The sequence below is a fragment of the Pyrgilauda ruficollis genome, unplaced genomic scaffold (assembly GCF_017590135.1).
Source record: "Pyrgilauda ruficollis isolate IOZ18807 unplaced genomic scaffold, ASM1759013v1 scaffold14, whole genome shotgun sequence".
Classification (NCBI taxonomy): domain Eukaryota; kingdom Metazoa; phylum Chordata; class Aves; order Passeriformes; family Passeridae; genus Pyrgilauda; species Pyrgilauda ruficollis.
The window spans coordinates 5,680,672-5,687,495 of record NW_024512543.1 but is presented as its reverse complement, the minus strand read 5'-3'; positions in this window follow the sequence as shown (position 1 = coordinate 5,687,495).

The following is a 6,824-nucleotide window of genomic DNA, read 5'->3' as shown; positions in this document are numbered from 1 at the left end:
TACGGGCGGGCCGGACGCGCCGCCCCTGCCCGGCCCCGGCGCCCGTTTCCCCCGGTGCCGAGCCGGCTGCCCTTTGGCGGTGATGCGGGGGCACTTCAGCTCCCCTGTCCCGCCACCCCGGCCGCTGCTGGGGCACTCGGCGCAGCCCCGAAGAAAGGCATGGAGCCGAAGGCAAGCCTCCTCTCTCTCTCGCAATCTTATTTATATGCTGAGTCGCACAATTAAAGTGTTTGGCTAAAGTCCTCCATCTGAAACCGGGAAAGCCTCATCTTTTGATCACCTTCCTCCAACAGCCAGGATTCCCTAAATAACACCTGGGCTCTGCACACCATCATCGATCTTAACAGGCACCACAACTCCAACAAAACAGCTTGGAGACCCAGCTCTTTTACACAGATCTGTCCCATGGGCAAAAGACATTGCTGTTGGTTAGGATGACTTTCCACACATTAACTTCGTGGGCAAAGTAGTTTGTATACGTCTTAGGGCTATTATCCACCGATTTCTCTATTGGATGAGATTTTTACTCCTTTTTCTCCAGATGGCAAGTTAAGCCCACCTTGCCCCGAGCTCACCCTCAGGTCTGAGAGCCTTGTGCTGGGAGGCACTAGGGCAGACCATTGACAGGAGGTAGCCACACACATCTCCGTGCCAAAGTTTGTGAATTTCCAAGGTTTGGTTCCCACGCATCAGACTCATTATTGCTGTTGAAACTCTTCACAATGAGGCTGTCAGCTGCACAGAGGAAAGGCTCCTTTACCCACCCGTGTAGCCTGCCTTAAAAGCCCTTGTGTGGTGCTGTCTGGTGCCCCATGTGTGGAGATGTGAATAAATCCTAGCAAAGGCGTTTTCATAAAATATCATGGTGACAGTGTGGTGTCTCTGTTCCCTCAATTTCCTAACATCCTGGATCATACCAAAACCAGGTTTATATTTCATAAGCCTGCTGACTGACACCAGAAGCTATCATATGCAGGGATGTCCTGTTATTTTATGCTGTAGTCTGCCCAGCACAATTTCTGGTGATATCTGGTACACTAAACTGCTGCAGTAATTCAAATATTAAATTAATGAGAAAAAAAAATTTCTGAATCAACTGTGCATCCCTTCCATTTTTACTGGATCCATATGTCCATCTTTATCGTTACTGGCTACTCCTTCCTTAGTCTTGCAAATGCCAGTTTCTAGCTTGCAGAGTTTACATGCTTCTTCAGAAAGGTCCTTCATCAACACAGATTATACGTTTATTTCCCTGTCACACTCAAAATTCTATCTTAGTGGCAAAATTCTGCAGTTATGCCTCACACAAGCTCATTGACCCTTACTAGACTTTACAGGGTGTTGATTCAATTGATTTGTTTCAGATTTCAGCTGTGGACATTTAAAAGCTTCTGTGACAGGTTAAAACATTTTGATCTTGGTTGTTTTGTTCAAAGAAAATGTATGTCTCAAACATCACAGCATATTTTTGGGATACTTTTTTGAAATAAAATTAATCTAAAAAATATTTCCCTTTATATCAAGTTTGAATTTAAACTAATTTTCATTCTCTTTGGATTAAACCAAGCATATTATATATTATTTGCCACACAAAGCTGTCTGGCAAAGGGAAGAAAGAAGGAATGGCTACCTATGAAATAAAGATTTATTTTTTTAGAGATTTTCTCAGCAAAGCATTTTAAATCACTAGTTATATTGAGTTATGCTGGGGTATGACTATATGTAATATCAACAGTGAAGTATTTCAGTGTCTTATATCAGGTCTGTTCAGGAAAAACTGTTTCAAGACTACTCTACACAGTCTTTGTTCTCACAGCTCCCTCAAAGGAGTGTGCATGCAGTAGCCAACAAATCTAAGTGCTTGAATATATCAGGTTAACTCAGACTAAAAGGCAAATTCTATAGAAATGCTGTTTTCAAAGTAGAAGACAGAAAATATTTCACATATGTATTTTCACATGTGTATTAACATTATAATTCAAAGAAATTACCAATCTGTTTTCTGGAAGTATATACAGCCTGAGTGTTACCATACTCCAGCAGCCCATGATGTTGAGAAAGGAAGCTGAATGGAAACATTAAAATAAAAGTGACGTCTATGCTGATTTTAGTCATGCTCAGCAGAAGAAATTGTAACCAAAAAGTACAAATAAAAGGAAAGGCAAATAATAAATAAATACAATTTAAATGGTATTTCAAGTTTGGATAATATTCCATCCCCTATTTCTCCATTTTATACTATAAATAAATGAATCTTTGCCTAGTGGCTTCTCTCAAGTAACAATGATTCTTTGGTCCCTTGAAGGAATAAATGGTATGAAGCAAAATGGCATGGCAACATTTTTTACTTTCATGCATTAACTACTAAAATAAATTATACATAATTAAAACCTGATAAAACCGAGCCAGCTTTGTATTTACATTGATCTTTATGCTGAAAACAATGTAGCCAGAGTTGGTTCATCACAGCAACTGTTTCTTAGTTTAGCCTCTTTCCCAGCGGGAGAGTCCAGCAGTTTGATGAGTGTGATTAGAGATGCAGAAACAGTTCCGTTTAGATCAGTGGGACATCTCAAGTTGATGTACAACTATACACGTACAGCAATGTTAGCAGAAAAAGACCTTGCATCTGAACACTGCTATGCTTAGTAAGCACTGGAGAAGAATGTGTGGGGAGGGACTGTCATGCATTTTCTGGCCAGGAGTATAGAGTTTTATTGTTCCCCTTCCTCTGTATTATATGATAAGATCTAAAAGCCAGAAGAGACCACCATGGTCCACACCAGGCATGGAACACCACCTTAATGATACAACATTCTTAATGATACATCATTAAAACTGACGAACCTGAGCTAGAATTGTCATTTTCACTAACGTTTCCTATTGAAAATATTTGGTCAGCTTTTCTTTATCCCAGAGACTGATTTCAATGACAAAATCACACATTTTATAAAATTATATCTTCTATTGAAGACTGCAGTGGTAGAAAACTTCCCTCATACCTAGTGATGCTGTCCCAAAGCTGTATGATCCTCATTGCTTTAAAGAGGTCCTTTTATCAGCTTCAGAACTTACAGCTTTGAACCCCACATATCGTGGCTGACACCAGAGTTACACATGCTCACAGGGCTTCTGCTAACTTACAGCTCAACAGTGGGAGTCTCCGGGGTATTCCAACAGATCCTTTACGTGGCAAAGAGTCACAGCACAGCATGTTCCCCTGTGATCATCTGAAAAAAAAGGAGGAGAAGATACCGATAACTTTCTGCCAGTAGCATTCTCCTCTCCTGGTGCTTGAAAAGCTCAGAAAGGCAGAAGCTGCTGCAGCTGCAGTGGTTGCAGTGCTTTGAGGTAGGGCCAGTGTTTTCCTTTCAGTTTGCAAACCAACAGCATTGTTGATTGAATGAGTAAGTGTTACCCCATAGCACTTACTTAATAAATATTCAGTAGCTGTTAATTACAAGAAAAAATGGAGCTGCTGGCTCGAGGTGAGTGCTGAAACATCACTAAAGCAGTGCTTTTTCTCATGAAGGCAATAAAGAGGAGTAAGTGTCTCTCTCTGGCAGAGGGCATGAAAAAAGCAAAGAGGTTTTCAGAGTTGTTCAAGGCAGGTTCTATTTTTCATAAAATGTTTAATTTAACAGTGACCTAGTTTTACGACAGCTTTCAGTGTCTTGGCTTTTCTTATCTCCTGTGTCTTAGCCTACATCATTAGAACAGCAGAGCAATAGGCTCTACAGATTTTGTTAAAGCAAACTAAATAAGGCCTTGCCAGGTGGATTAATTCTTCTCTCCTATTTTGTTTCAGGCAGTCGTTATGTTACAGGTTCTTTGTAGTTTTAAAGAGGTTTTAGCACATCTTTTATCGCACATATTATAGATTTTTTTTTTAATTTCAGCTCAAAGCCCTAGCTTATTTCATGTTACATTTTTGAGTATCAGACTGCAGAGGCACTCTTGAATTCCTCAGCCTTTTTTCCAAAAGGATCCTTTGTTTTGTAAACATTAAATTAACTGTATGAAGTTGGTGGCTAGCTTGACTAGCAGATTTGGACATTTACAGGCAGTACAGACTCATGCCAGCTTTCAGCAGGAGCAAGTCGTGGGGTGCCATTAATTTTACTTACCTTGCTTCACCTACCAGAAGAAAAAAGTTATTGTGCATCCTGTCATTGTGACCAAAAAACAGCAGGTCAAACGATGTTTGCTCCCTTTTTCACTGTGTTCTACATTCGATGTTTCACAGTACCCTTCTGTCACTCCTAGGTTGTCTTTATGAAAGTGTGTTTTAAAAACCCCTAAATCTCTATTGTGTGTGCTGTGTTCCACATGGATTCAGCAGAAAAAGGGAGCAATTAGAAAAATGATACTTCAGCCATGCAGCACCAAAACACACTAACTCTGCTGAAAGACGTCTCTTCCTTCCGCCTCCATCTCAGAGATTCTCAGGAAATTTTATCCTTCGAGAGTCAAGTGTGAGGAGCCTTGCTGTGATTGAATCCCTCCTTCATACCCTTTAAGGAAGGGAACACAGAGTAGGAGATGATGCCACATCTGCCAGGTTTATAGAAGTGTGAGTGCTTTCTCTACAGGGAGAATTTCCCTGTGGGGATCTCAGCCCACAGAGGTTTCCATTGATCCACGTTAACGTGTTTCACAGAAATTGAATATGTCAGACTGAAAAATGCAAGTAATGTATACTGGCAGTTTCAGAGCCGTGACTTAAACAGTATCAAGCCCAATGTCTACTTCTACACCTACGAGGATCATGCAAGCTAAAAGAACAAAGACAACTTAATAGGAACCATTCAGAGGCAGCATGTACCGGCCTTGTTGAGCTTCACTTAATTCCTCCCTTTGTGCAAAGGGATTTCAGTTGCCTTTGCAAACATGAAATTTGTGCCAGCTCTAATGCTTTCTAAATTTTGAGTCACTTACAACAAACTTCTTGGTGACTTGTTATCACTGGGGGAAAAAGCCATGGTGGTGAATTTCAGGTATGGAAGAACTTGAGTCCCACATCTAGGAAAATCACATAACCAAAAGTATTGAGTTTTTGGGGTTTTTTTAATAAAGCTAAAGACATCAGAAGATCATTAATAGCAGCTCTTCTGCTCATTTTTATCAATGAATAACACTGTAGGAAAGTAAAATTCACAGTCTTTGTAAATCCACCTAGGAAAGTCTGGAAGACCCTGTTTGCTGAAACTATTGAAAAGAGATTTGTGTAAGAAGCTTTGCTCCATTTTGTTTTACCTGGAAGCCCAAAATGGACAAAAAACAATACAACTAATCCAAAGAGAGGGGCTCCATTCCCTCAATATTCAGGTTCTTGCTCAAATATAGCAGAGGCATGCTTTTCTCTTCTGCCTTGGCAATCTCAAATCTGAGCAAGTCAGAGCACTGGCTGAGTGAGGAAATTAGCATGGTCTCACACTTTCCTGTATTAAAGAGAGGACTGTAGAGGGGATTTTAGATACTTCTATAGCATCTATAAATTGCTAACATCTCTCCACATCTTCTTTTAGTTCATCAGGAGATCAATTTTTTTATATCTATCAATGTTTATTCTTTTCTGTGCTTTAGTCAAGAACAGCCTTCTGCCTGCACTCCACCTGAACTTGTAAAGTTTTCCTGAACATGGCAGAGCCTGAACTTCTGCCATGTCAGGTAGCCAAATATTATGAAAACTCATGGCACTAAATGGCAGAAATATGTGAATTCCAATAGAATTCAGGTTTTCTCCAACTGGCCTTTACCCACTGGTCTGGAAAAGCTGCAGAAGTAGTACTCACTTTGAGTACATCATAACATTCTTGACTTTTTTCTTCTGTGATATTGCAGAAGTTTCCTTTGGACTTTTTTTTTTCTGTTTGAAATACATTTTATGATTGATTAATTACATAAGCAGTGATGGGAGCTGCTGCACAGTGGGAATGAGGAACCTGAAGTGTGGAGGAAGGCATGAAATATGTTTTAAAAAACCCTTAAATCCAGAAAGATGCAGTATGTGCCTTTCCTATCCCTGATCATATTGTTTGTATGTTATATCTCTCTCTCACCAGCATTTATCTGTGTCTTATTAAACTATGCTTTTTTTTGCAGCAGAAACTATATTATCTCATGGTTTTGAAAAAGCATTTCCCATATGGAAGAAACTGCAAACATCACCATAAACCATGTTTCCTTTTCTGTACTTGGATGATTTATAGTACCCACCAACACAGTTCAAGTATTGAAACATGTCTCTGTGTTTCTGTATCTATCTATCTATGTTCAATTTATGTACACAGACATTTTTATATATAAAATCTTTTCTCTAATAGTTACAAAAAATGTACAGGGTGTTGATGGTTTACCTAAATCAGATGGTACCACTTCTCCCTCTTTGGCTAATTTATGTAGCTAAACATCACACTGCCTGCTCTGGTTTTGGCAGGAAAGTTCAACATTTGACATGCTTTTGGCAAATATTCAGTTACTTCATTTGTTTATTTTTATTTTTTCCCTATTAACATCAGTTAAACCTGAGCAGTCAAATATTTCTACATTTTTCATTAGAAAAGTCCTTAAACTCACCTTCAAGTGACAATTAACATTTCTTTATTATATTTATAATAATTTTCAATTATTGTCCTAGCCTGTCTACTGCTGAGAAGGTACTGCACAGGGAAGAGATCTGACTGAATCAGGGTCAGCTGTACAGCATTCACTAAAACGTATTGGTAGAAGAAGGGCTCAAAAAACAGATAATAGCCTAGGAAACCTGGTATTTCTAGGCTCACAGTAGGGACAGTGGGAAAATACACTCAGAGATTCAAAGC